This window comes from Leptinotarsa decemlineata, unplaced genomic scaffold (assembly GCF_025532065.1).
Source record: "Leptinotarsa decemlineata unplaced genomic scaffold, Ldec_3_MD MMD2_tig00001973_RagTag_RagTag, whole genome shotgun sequence".
NCBI classification, from domain to species: domain Eukaryota; kingdom Metazoa; phylum Arthropoda; class Insecta; order Coleoptera; family Chrysomelidae; genus Leptinotarsa; species Leptinotarsa decemlineata.
The window spans coordinates 3,464,529-3,478,560 of record NW_027412572.1 but is presented as its reverse complement, the minus strand read 5'-3'; the positions used below and the strand labels follow the sequence as shown (position 1 = coordinate 3,478,560).

The following is a 14,032-nucleotide window of genomic DNA, read 5'->3' as shown; positions in this document are numbered from 1 at the left end:
TTTATCAAGAAGCTTTCAACTTTTTGCAAAACAATGTACAAGATCCTGATAAAACTTATATTATTGGTGATTTCAATATATCAGGAGTGGTTGGCAATGTTTTGAATTTTGATTATTTTAGTGAGAAACTTAATTTGCTCTCGGAATATATTGAATTCAACTCCCTCAAACAATTTAATAATGTAAAAAATTACCAAAATCGTACACGCTCGATTTGGTTCTTTCTGCGGATAATAATTCAGATATCTGTGTAGTAACTATAGATGATTTACCGTGTTCGTTGAGGAAGACGCTTACCACTCTGCGATACATGTAAATATAATAATTCCTTAAAGCCTGCAATATTTTGTGAATACCAACAAAGTGGATAAGTATAATATAGAAAAGCTAACTTTGATAGAATATAGCTTCAGAGGTGTTCTACAATATTTGGAATGCCATCATAGCGGCAAACAAAACAAATGAAAGATATCCAATTTGGTTTTCGAAAGAAATCAAGGATTTGTTGCGTGAAAAAAATAAGTATGGAAAACTCATTCAGGAGAAGAAAGCATGCACAAAATTATTTTCAATATTTCCACACTCGATAATAGGAAGTTACTTGTGATAACTCGACGGCCAACGGAATTGTTATCAAATTCAATGAACGTGAACGTCTTTCGTGAAGATTTCATAATGATAATAAAAATAATAATGAATATACTTTATTGTCTGAAGGCATATAACCTCATTGTTGTTTTGAAATGTTGTAGTGGATGAGACAAAAACAACAAACTCGATTCACTGATTACGATAATTGACGTCGCTGTTCTAAAGATGATATTTTAATTTAAATTCATGTCGTTGATCCAAAAACTTGTTGAGTTATAGTTTGACCACCTGAGATATCGTTAAAAAAAAATACCTCAAGAATTTATTCTGAATTTTCGCAAACCAAATAATGGAAGCAAACTCCAATTTTGGTCTTACCAACGAAAAATAAAGTAATTCAATAATGTCTATATTAGAGAATGAAGAAGTGTGTCTCATTGCAAAACCCAACATTCGACTACCAGATTTCATAATATCTCGTATATGATCAACAAATGAAAATTGTCTATTTTACCACACCATCAATCCTTGAAAAATATGCCTACTTGACTGTGCCAGGTTATAAATAGAAAACAGTACATACGAATTTTCTGTATTTTCAACTAAAATTCACAAATCACATTCACTATGGAATGCTAAAATATAAAAGAATGTGACAGTCAAAATTTCAGTATACAGGACGAAATGTAACAAAAATATTTCAAAATCCTATAAATAGATATGAGTTATTTGAATCACTCTGTTGATCATTTCTGATTTTGGTTTCTGTACATTTTCACCTAATGCGAAACAATAATATATATCGCAACGGAAATTGTGAATCGCTCTATATAAAATAATAAATCTAATATTTTCGGTGGATTGTGGCATCAACTAGAAACAGTTGAATGAGTTATTGTGATCTTCTTTAACAATATGCTAGAAAGCGTCAACACATTCTGAAGTTTCATTTTTCATTTTATAGTACTCAAAAATAATAACGATTCATCCTGCATACTATTCTTCAAAGTTCATAACATATATATGGAAGTTTGGTTTGAGATCAGAACTATGAACTCCATTTAGTTTTTTTCAATTCTACCAATAATTATGTGTGATATTAACTAGTTGATATTGGTCTGAAAGAGGCATTTTCCAGCTTTATATTTCGAAAACTATACATAGTATTCTATGTATATATTCTATATATTTTTGTACCTATGGTGACTTTTGATCAGTAGATCGAGCTCAACAAAATACTAAAATTTCAAGCGATTCGACAGAAAGCCATTTTTCGTAAGGAGTGTGCGTGATTCCTTTGTATGGATAGAATTTTGTCTCATGAATCCATGTTGTTGAGGTACTATAAATTTGTTGATGTATATACTGAGTTTCTTATAGTTATATATTCGAATAATTTCGCTTGAGAAAACATAATTGATATACCTCTATAAATTTTAATGTCCATTTTATTTCCCGATTTGTAGATAGGCGTCGTAATTGAAGTTTTCCGTACACCAGGATAAATATTTGATTTGATCATTAAACTGAATATGTGTAGGGATCCCATCAGTGCACGCTGCCTTGTTGGGTTTTAATATTTTCAATGACTTAACAAAATCGCTATTCATTTTCGAATGTACTGTAAAATATTCGTTACAAATCCTAACATAATTCAAAGTATCATAATTATATGTAGCAACATCAGCACAAAAAACGGAGTGAAGGAAGTTTGCAAATACATCTGTTGTTTTTTCCTCTGGTACGACCCCATCATTATATACGTAACTACCTAAATTTGTTCTGTTTCTTTTTTACTATTCACATAATTCAAAAATTCATCAACATACATTTTTATGCCTTGCTCAATGTTTTTACAACTTCTCTTCATGTCTAATCAGAAATTTCAATTTTTTTCTCAATTCTTTGAACCCATTATTATAATAATCTGAAACTTCAAAACTCATTCAACTGTTTCTAGTTGATGCCACAATCCATCGAAAATATTAGATTTATTATTTTATATAGAGCGATTCACAATTTCCGTTGCGATATATATTATTGTTTCGCATTAGGTGAAAATGAACAGAAACCAAAATCAGAAATGATCAACAGAGTGATTCAAATAACTCATATCTATTTATAGGATTTTGAAATATTTTTGTTACATTTCGTCCTGTATACTGAAATTTTGACTGTCATATTCTTTTATATTTTAGCATTCCATAGTGAATGTGATTCGTGAATTTTAGTTGAAAATACAGAAAATTCGTATGTACTGTTTTCTATTTATAACCTGGCACAGTCAAGTAGGCATATTTTTCAAGGAATAATGGTGTGGTTCTTGAAAGAAAAACTGATACCGAAGATCTTGGATCGAAGTATAACAGACAATTTTCATTTGTTGATCATATACGAGATATTATGAAATCTGGTAGTCGAATGTAGGGTTTTGCAATCATTCTCTAATATAGACATTATTAAATCACTTTATTTTTCGTTGGTAAGACCAAAATTGTAGTTTGCTTCCATTATTTGGTTTGCGGAGTACCAAACCTATATTAAAGAACTAGAAAAAATTCAGAACAAATTCTTGAGGTATTTATTTTTTTAACGATATCTCATGTGGTCAAACTATAACTCAACAAGGTTTTTGGATCTACGACATGAATTTAAAATATTATCTTTAGAACAGCGACGTCAATTATCGTAATTATACAATTACATATCTCAACCATGAATTGAAAATAATTAAATTCAATGATTTTGAATTTGATCGAGAAAAATGGGAAAGTACTTCTTTGAATAGAAGGAGAAATACTTGCAGAACGCAAAAAGAAATGAAAGTGTTATTTTATATAGCATGTATACCATTGGTGTCAATAACTATTTGATTTTCGATGATTTGTATGAAAAAGTAATGATAAATACAAAGTATACCTTTCACTTCAGGTCAAATTTCTAATCGAGTGTGTAATATTTATGGTTTCAATGAATAACGGCAATTGATGTGATTGTGTAATCACTGTGGAACCCCTCACCCCCCTTTCTGTATAAATATAAACAGATAATGAATAAAATTAATCCAGATAAAACAAAGTATGTATCGGTGTGTATATCAGTTCAACGAGATTGGTGATTTTGTCTCATCCACCACAACATTTTAAAACAACAATGAGGTTATATGACAATGAAGTATATTCATTATCATTTTTATTATCATTATGAAATCTCCACGGAAGATAGAGTCACGTTCATTGAATTTGATAACAATTTCGTTGGCCGTTGTGTTATCACAAGTAATTTCCTATTATCGAGTGTGGAAATATTGAAATTAATTTTTTGCATGCTTTCTTCTCCGGAATGATATACTCACATATGTAGCTTGTGTTCATAGTGAAAAGTACAAAGTATTTTGAGGTTAGTGGGCTTTTTTACTCATGCATTGCATATGCATTGCATATTAACTATTTGAATCGACAAACTCATCATGAAATGGCGATATTTTTTTTCCCAAATAGCATGATTTTTTATGAATTGACTGTGTGAATTCTCTGAATTGAAAGAGACGGTTCAGGTACAGAATTGAAATCGTCAATACGTTTTCGTTTTGGTGAAGTTGACGCGAAAGAATGTTGTCACTTCTTTGGTAATAATGGGTGATCGTGTTTTCTTGAAAATTTTTTTTTCGTTATATAGTCGTGATATATGTATTATAATTTGATGTGATTCCTGTCGCTTTGATCATATCACACGTTTCATTTCGCACCGTGGAATATACACGGTATGCGTATGATTTTGACCCACCAGAGACAAAGTCTGTAATGTAGCTACCCTACCCATATTTCGACAATTCGTCAGTATTTCAACCTGAAAAACTACTTGAAGGTACACCATACAGTCCGGGCCGTGAAATATAAATGACGTGGGTGCTTTGTTCACTCACTCAATTGACCGCAGTGTTGGTCGGTGGCTCCTCAAGCCGCAGGTTTAACGATCAATTTTCAATTGGTATCGTCCAATCCGTGTTAGGAATTACACGTTAAAAGGTTAGGCCTCCTTAGTTTCGCATAAGTTTCGACTTGTGAGGGTTATCGTTCGTAGGGGTGCGACAGCTGGTTAACGGAAAATCATTTTAAACATATTTTTGATTATCTTAGATTTTTAATAAGCTAATATTGAAAGTAAACCATGAATCACCGTGTCGGAGTGTAACGCCATTACTTTTCACATTAATTTGGGAAAGATATTCTATGATGTTATGTGTTGTAAGATGTATGCGACAATATTTGCGAACAAAATGAATAGAGAGAGAGAGAGAGAGAAAAATTCTTGAATTAAACATACGTACTGACTCATTTTGAGGTTTTTGCAATATATTTGTTTGTATTGTTAATTTATAATGGAATCTCCTAACTGCACTTTCAAACAAGTATGAGAATAACACTTTTGTTTTCAAATTTGGCGATATACGAGTATATAAAACCTAAGAACAATCTAAAGAAACAATTTCTGATATCATCAATGTTCGAGCTTTTAGTTGGTTCCAACAAAATATTGTGAGTGTATAAGTTTGTAATTGTTGACAATGTTCGTACATTTTTACTTTCGTTTTCTGATTTTTTTTTGAAAATAATTATATTATATAATATAATTTTGATTGATTAATTGTTCATTAAATCCCCATACCACCCATAACAGATGTACCAGTCATCATCGTCGAGAAGATTATTGCAGTTAAAGCGACCCTTGACAGCTATTCTAGAAGTTGACAGCAACTTCGAGCGGTTCAGAGGAAATGCTCACCCTTTCTTCGAGGCATGCTTGTCGGGCAAGCAAAATAGTTCAGTTAGACGTCGTTTCGCTTCAGGTGAACACGAATCGTCATAACCAACAATATGGATCATCATAACCACTAACTTGAAACAACTCAACCAAAGAATATTACATCATGAATCATCATAATCACCAACATGGATCATCATAACCACCAACATGAATTGTCATAACCAACAATATGGATCATAATAACTACTAACTTGAACCAACCTAACCAATTATGGATCATCATCAACACCAACATGGATCATCATAAACACCAGCACGGATCATCATAACTACTTACTTGAATCAACTTAACCAATGAATCTTTAATCATAATCACCAACATGGTGCATCATAACCACTAACACGAATCGTCATAACCCACAATATGAATCATCATAACCTCTAACTTGAATCAACTCAACCAATGAATATTCCATCATGGAACATCATCACCACCAACATGGATCATCATAACTACCAACACGAATCGTCATAACCAACAATATGGATCATCATAACCACTAACTTGAAACAACTCAACCAATGAATATTACATCATGAATCATCATAATCACCAACATGGATCATTATAACTACCAACACGAATCGTCATAACCAACAATATGGATCATAATAACTACTAACTTGAACCAACCTAACTAATTATGGATCATCATCACCACCAACATGGACCATCATAAACCACATTACGGATCCTCATAACTATCAACACGGATCATCATAACTACTAACTTGAACTAACTCATCCAATGAATATTACATCCTGAATCATCATAATCACCAACATGGATCATCATAACCACCAACGCGAATCGTCATAACCAACAATAAGGATCATAATAACCACTAACTTGAAGCAACCTAACTAATTATGGATCTTCATCACCACTAACATTGATCATCATAAACCACAACACGGATCGTCATAAACACCAGCACGGATCATCATAAACACTAACTTTAATTAACTTAACCAATTAATCGCCCATCATGAATCATCATAATCACCAACATGGATCATCGTAACCACCAACACGAATCGTCATAACCAACAATATGGACAACACTAACTTGAACCACTAACAACCACTAACTTGAACCAACTCAACCAATGAATATTCCATCATGGATCATCATCACCACCAATATGGATCATCATAATTCACAACACGGATCCTCATAACTATCAACATGGATCATCATAACCACTAACTTGAACCAACCTAACCAGTTATTCTTCCATCATGGATCATCATAACACACAACACGGATCATCATAACTACTAACAATAACCACAATATGAATCATCATAACCTCTAACTTGAATCAACTGAACCAATGGATATTCCATCGTGAATCATAATCACCAACATGGTGCATCGTAACCACCAACACCAATATGAATCATCATAACCTCTAACTTGAATCAACTCAACCAATGAATATTCCATCGTGAATCATAATCACCAACATGGATCATCGTAACCACCAACACTAATCGTCATAACCAACAATATGGATCATCATAACCACTAACTTGAACCAACTCAACCAATGAATTTATATACGTTCCCACATAGATATCAGTAAGTAGCACGTTCTGAACAGAGGTTTCGAGACATAAAATAAAGATTTTGGATTAATATTCACTTACTTCATTCTACATAATGCCATTACAGAGACTTCATGAAGGTTACGTCGATGAATACTTTCTTTAGGTGAAGTAACTTGGCTTGGAACCCTTTAGTTTTCAATTTTCATTTCTTGATAATAAATCTCATCTCGTGTTGATAGTTCAGTTTGTTTTGATTTTTGATTGCTCGTTTCATTAAAATGTCAGTTCTTGTTTGGTTAATATAATTTTTCAGAGATTTCAAATGTTTTTTATCATATTAGACACCATATGCACCACGAAACATTGTCAACCACCTTCAAACAAATGAAGTTATTATAATCATTGATAAATATAATATAATAGAAATAATGAATACGCTAAGTACTATCATCATTAACCAATTAGGTTCAAAACGACTCAGGACAAGAACCTGCACAGGTATACGAACATAGACACTTTATTGTGGACATGAAACATTCTTCTTCACCTTTATACACAAAATAGAAAGAGCATTCAATTTCATTTACTACATTCAATGAATATGTCCTTATCATACAAAGGTTACTAGAAATTAAACAAACCTTATTCTCGCTATCCTATATTTGATATGAATCTCTACAAAATAAATATGTCGTCAATCGCATAATGGTCAATCCATCTATTTGTCCAGTGTACCTGAGTAATGCAAGAGATACTATGACGAATCAATTGGTAATTGTACAAACATCGTCTTCTTTTCCATCCACAGCTGGTTTTCGTCGAGCTCTGTCTAGTTCAGCATTGAGTATGGCTTCGAAAGAAGCCATACTGATTGCCTGCTGGATATTGTTACTTGGAATAACGGGCACTTGACGCTGGGGTCCCATCCTTATAGAGTCTCCTATGTGACAACCACTGCTTAAAACTGTCCTGTTCAGACTCGTTGTTGGTCCGATACACTCCTCAGCGATAATTTACTTTCACATTGAATTCCATCAGTTTTCAAGCCAGATATGTTGTGGATGAGTGGAAAAACAATCAGCAGCCAGGAAACATTCGTCACCTATATATACAAAATAGAAAGATCATTCAATTTAGTTACTATATTCAATAAATATGTCATTATCATGCTGAGATTAGTAGAAATTGAACAAACCTTATTCTTGCTATCCTATATTGATATGAACCTCAACAAAATAAATACGTTGTCAATCGCAAAATGGTCAATCCATCTATTTGTCCAGGGTACCTGAGTAATGCAAGAGATACTATGATGAATCAATTGGTAATTGTTATGAACATCGCCTTTTTTTCCATCCCGCTGGTTTTCGTCGAGCTCTGTCTAGTTCAGCATTGAGTCTGAAGCTATTTTCTTCAAAAGAAGCCATACTGATATTTTTCCGTTTGATTCCCTGCTGGATACTTTTACTTGGAATAACGGGCACTTGATGTCGGGGCCCCAACCTCATAGATTCTCCTATGGGGCAACCACCGCTTAAAACTCTCCTGTTCAGTCTCGATATTGACGGATATTGAGAAACAACTCGTTGTTGGTCCGTTACACCCCTCAGCGATAATCTGCTTTCACTTCGAATTCCATCAGTTTTCAAGTCTGGGATGTTTCTGTCCAACAGCAGATACGCAGCAAACGCATCGTCATATTTCTGTGAGATGAGGGAGTGGCCGGGCTCCAAATGGGATTCAATTGCATCATTTCCAGTTCCGTGGTTCATCCATCCATCTTTCATGATGGTATCTAAGTTTGCCCTCTTTGTGGGATCCGTCACCAAAATCTTCTTCACGAGATTTGCACATTCTGCTGTCATACAAGAAGGAATTTGGTAGACGCCATGAACTACTTGCTCTCTAAGATTTGAAAATATCGAACTGGCAAACGGTAAAGTGTTCGACACCAACATGTATAATATAACGCCTAAAGACCAAATATCTATTCCAGGCCCATCGTATTTCTTCTTCAGATATATCTCAGGTGCTGCATAATGTAAAGTCCCACAAAATGTTTCCAATATATTCCCGGGGGTGAATTCATTTGATAATCCAAAATCCGCAAGTTTAATGTTCATTTTCCTATCCAGCAGTACGTTATTGGTCTTTAGGTCTCTGTGAACGAGTCCCTTCTGGTGACAGTACTGCACCGCAGAAACAAGCTGCCTGAATTTCGCCCTGGCTTCATCTTCTTTCATGCTACCGTTGCGGGCCAGATAATCACACATGTCTCCCCCTGATGCATATTCCATGACCAGGTAAAGGGTATTTCTCGTTTCTATAACTTGAAACAATTTCACTATGTTTGGATGGTCTAACATTTTCATTATTTTCGTTTCTCTGTACAATTTATGTAACGACCGGGGCTTGAGTTGAGTTTTGTCGATGATCTTGATGGCAACCTCTTCACCGGTGGATTCATGCTTGGCTAGCTTGACTTTCGCGAATTTTCCTTTTCCGATAGTTTTCACTAACTTGTATTCACCAATTGTTGATTCCTTTGCCTCCTGTCGCAGAATTGTCCTTGTAGATGCTGGCCTGTTCTTAGTCAATACCATTGCACGGATATCTGCTCCAAATATTTCGATTTGTTTTGTGGCTCTAAGTAAAGATGCGTTCTTTCGCAAAAATTGTACACTGGTACGTAATAGCAAAAGAAGGAATCTAAATTAAATATTTTCTGCGGAGCGAAGACTTAAATACTACTTGAGTTACCTGTTCAGGTACCTGAGGTAACTCAGGTACCTGCGCACATCAGGTTAATAGTTTCAACCATTCTCCAATCAGTTTATCAAGATTTGGTAACAAGTATATCATTGGTTTTGATGAACATTCCATTCTAATTTCTATTTCTAATTGGGTATCATATTGAAAGATTGTTGAAAGCCAAATAGTCAAAAATACTAATTTCTGAAAACTTTTCTTTTTCCAAATTTATAGCCTCGGTACACTCCACTGTAATAATCTATCTAGTTAAAGTTCATTTACCTGAATATAGTTATGATATACGGCAATTAGCAACAATGCAATGATGCTGATTGGCAATATTAGACTTCGAACGAAAATCGGGGACAAGAGTGTGCACACAGCAAAGTTCAACTTTTCAATTGTTGCGCACATCACATTGATTGGCGGTTCCTCAGTGATGTCATGGAATTCTACCTTAACTTTATGGCTGTAGTTCTTTATGAGTAGCTGATGTTGTATTGTAAACCTGATTTTTAATTATTCCCAAGAGAAAAAAAATATATCAATGTAAGATCTGGTGATCTATTAGAATATGAAAAAGAAATAATACATTTATATAAAAATATGACAACTCAAGAATGTACTTTGCAGGCCACTGAATAGGTTCATAAGTGCCAATCCACTTTTCTGGGAAGGGGTCATTCAGATGTTTTCTTTTGACTTGAGAATTGTGAGGTGGCGCTCCATCTTGTTGAAAATAGATATCAACTTGGTTAGCCAGTGGCAAGTCTTCAATGAAATCAATAATTTGATTTCTGAGGAACTGCATATATCTTTCCGCAGTCAGTTTTCCGTCGAAAATAACCTCCTCCGATAATAACCATCCAGCAATTGAAACCAAATTGCTCTTGAAAATTTCCTTGTTGCGTCAGATGTAAATGTGTTCGAGACCAGTACCTTTTATTATTCCTATTGAACATACCCAAATTGGTGAATTGGGTTTCATCTGAATAAATAATTTTAAATGGAAACGTACATCTTCTCTGTATGAATGATCGATAATTACTTATCGATAATAACTTATATCACACTCAGAAACAATTTGGCGAATTGACGCCTTAGAATTCACTTCAACAAAGGCCAACACATTTATTTCTTTTTCTTCAATGACGATGAAGTTATTGGTATTTTCTTTTGGTTCATTTCGCATTTTTCTTTCCAGTTGTGGAAAATAATAGTGGAATGGCGACGAATAGGGAACTTCTGAGCATAAATTCGAGCTGCATCAGTTGTATTCTTTTTTGTTTCTTCGTGAATTAGCAACATGTCAGTTATCTTGTTTCTAGTATAATTTGCCATATCTAATCATAAACTACACAACAAATACATTTTTAAAAGTGACAGCATATTCATTAGCTTATTAGTTTAGGTAATCCTAGCAACAGCTTTAATTATTTGTCACGGATAAGTAGAATAACATAACTTAGTACATGAGTATACAGAATACGTATTATTAGGTTATTGGGTATGATCGTTGCTTGCAACTGAAATAAAGTGAAAGTGTGTGGCATCAAATTATTCGTAAGAAAATGATCTTTCACGAAGAACTGACGATGCACCCAATATCCATGTGACAAAATCAAGTGAACTGGAAAAATCAATATTTGCGACTGTGAAATAATTCTTAAAACGATTATTGAAGTCACAAGCCTCAAAGTCGTAGTTTTCCCATGTAACTTGATCGAGAATGAAGCGATTTACACGATCCATGGCATTCCAAAAAAAAATTGAATAAAAATGATATTATTATTCAGATATTGACAAATGGAGTTTTGTTGCATTTAGAATGTCATTCTCCATCGAAATAAGTGAAAATATATAGGATGTCCCATATAAAAATCGAAAGTTGGGGTCATTTCCGGTCAAACCGGAAGTACGGCAAATCTATTGAATATGTCAAGGAATGTAAATTGAACTATAATATACAAACTCCAAATTTCGTTTTTCTATGCCCAATAATAAGAAAGTTATAGGGGTGAGCCGTCTTAGATAATCACCCGGTATAGCTTGTTAAAATAATATTTTATTTATTAGATTTACCTAACTCTTACATAAGAACACATTGTGAAATTAAATAAAGACTAGTAGATAAGGCAATATTGTGAAATTGAAATTTATCATTTGAGGCATTGCTTATTCAAATCAAAATAGGTATCAGTTTGGGGTGATATATATATATATATATATATATATATATATATATATATATATATATATATATATATATACCCTCCAATAGTTTAAATAGTGTTTATCAAGAAGCTTTCAACTTTTTGCAAAACAATGTACAAGATCCTGATAAAACTTATATTATTGGTGATTTCAATATATCAGGAGTGGTTGGCAATGTTTTGAATTTTGATTATTCTAGTGAGAAACTTAATTTGCTCTCGGATTATATCGAATTCAACTCCCTCAAACAATTTAATGATGTAAAAAATTACCAAAATCGTACACGCTCGATTTGGTTCTTTCTGCGGATAATAATTCAGATATCTGTGTAGTAACTAGAGATGATTTACCGTGTTCGTTGAGGAAGACGCTTACCACTCTGCGATACATGTAAATATAATAATTCCTTAAAGCTTGCAATATTTTGTAAATACCAACAAAGTAGATAAGTATAATATAGAAAAGCTAACTTTGATAGAATATAGCTTCAGAGGTGTTCTACAATATTTGGAATGCCATCATAGCGGCAAACAAAACAAATGAAAGATATCCAATTTGGTTGTCGAAAGAAATCAAGGATTTGTTGCGTGAAAAAAATAAGTATGGAAAACTCATTCAGGAGAAGAAAGCATGCACAAAATTATTTTCAATATTTCCACACTCGATAATAGGAAGTTACTTGTGATAACACGACGGCCAAAGGAATTGTTATCAAATTCAATGAACGTGAACGTCTTTCGTGAAGATTTCATAATGATAATAAAAATAATAATGAATATACTTTATTGTCTGAAGTCATATAACCTCATTGTTGTTTTGAAATGTTGTGGTGGATGAGACAAAAACAACAAACTCGATGCACTGATTACGATAATTGACGTCGCTGTTCTAAAGATGATATTTTAATTTAAATTCATGTCGTTGATCCAAAAACTTGTTGAGTTATAGTTTGACCACCTGAGATATCGTTAAAAAATAAATACCTCAAGAATTTATTCTGAATTTTCTCTAATTCTTTCATATAGGTTTGGTACTCCGCAAACCAAATAATGGAAGCAAACTCCAATTTTGGTCTTACCAACGAAAAATAAAGTAATTTAATAATGTCTATATTAGAGAATGAAGAAGTGTGTTTGATTGCAAAACCCAACATTCGACTACCAGATTTCATAATATCTCGTATATGATCAACAAATGAAAATTGTCTATTATACTTCGATCCAAGATCTTTGGTATCAGTTTTTCTTTCAAGAACCACACCATCAATCCTTGAAAAATATGCCTACTTGACTGTGCCAGGTTATAAATAGAAAACAGTACATACGAATTTTCTGTATTTTCAACTAAAATTCACAAATCACATTCACTATGGAATGCTAAAATATAAAAGAATGTGATAGTCAAAATTTCAGTATACAGGACGAAATATAACAAAAATATTTCAAAATCCTATAAATAGATATGAGTTATTTGAATCACTCTGTTGATCATTTCTGATTTTGGTTTCTGTACATTTTCACCTAATGCGAAACAATAATATATATCGCAACGGAAATTGTGAATCGCTCTATATAAAATAATGAATCTAATATTTTCGATGGATTTTGGCATCAACTAGAAACAGTTGAATGAGTTATTGTGATTTTTTTTAACAATGTGCAAGAAAGCGTCAACACATTCTGAAGTTTCATTTTTCATTTTATAGTACTCAAAAATAATAACGATTCATCCTACATAGTATTCTTTAAAGTTCATAATATATATATATATATATATATATATATATATATATATATATATATATATATATATATGGAAGTTTGGTTTGAGATCAGAACTATAAACTCCATTTAGTTTTTTTCAATACTACCAATAATTATGTGTGATATTAACTAGTTGATATTGGTCTGAAAGAGGCATTTTCCAGCTTTGTATTTCGAAAACTATACATAGTATTCTATGTATATATTCTATATATTTTTGTGCCTATGGTGACTTTTGATCAGTAGATCGAGCTCAACAAAATACTAAAATTTCAAGCGATTCGACAGAAAGCCATTTTTCGTAAGGAGTGTGCGTGATTCCTTTGTATG

General features: G+C 33.0%; 1 pseudogene; it reads right to left on the bottom strand.

Moving 5' to 3' along the window:
* Nucleotides 1-8,190: 8,190 nt before the first annotated feature.
* Nucleotides 8,191-9,577, bottom strand: LOC111516005 (serine/threonine-protein kinase MARK1 pseudogene; annotated as a pseudogene).
* Nucleotides 9,578-14,032: the final 4,455 nt, after the last annotated feature.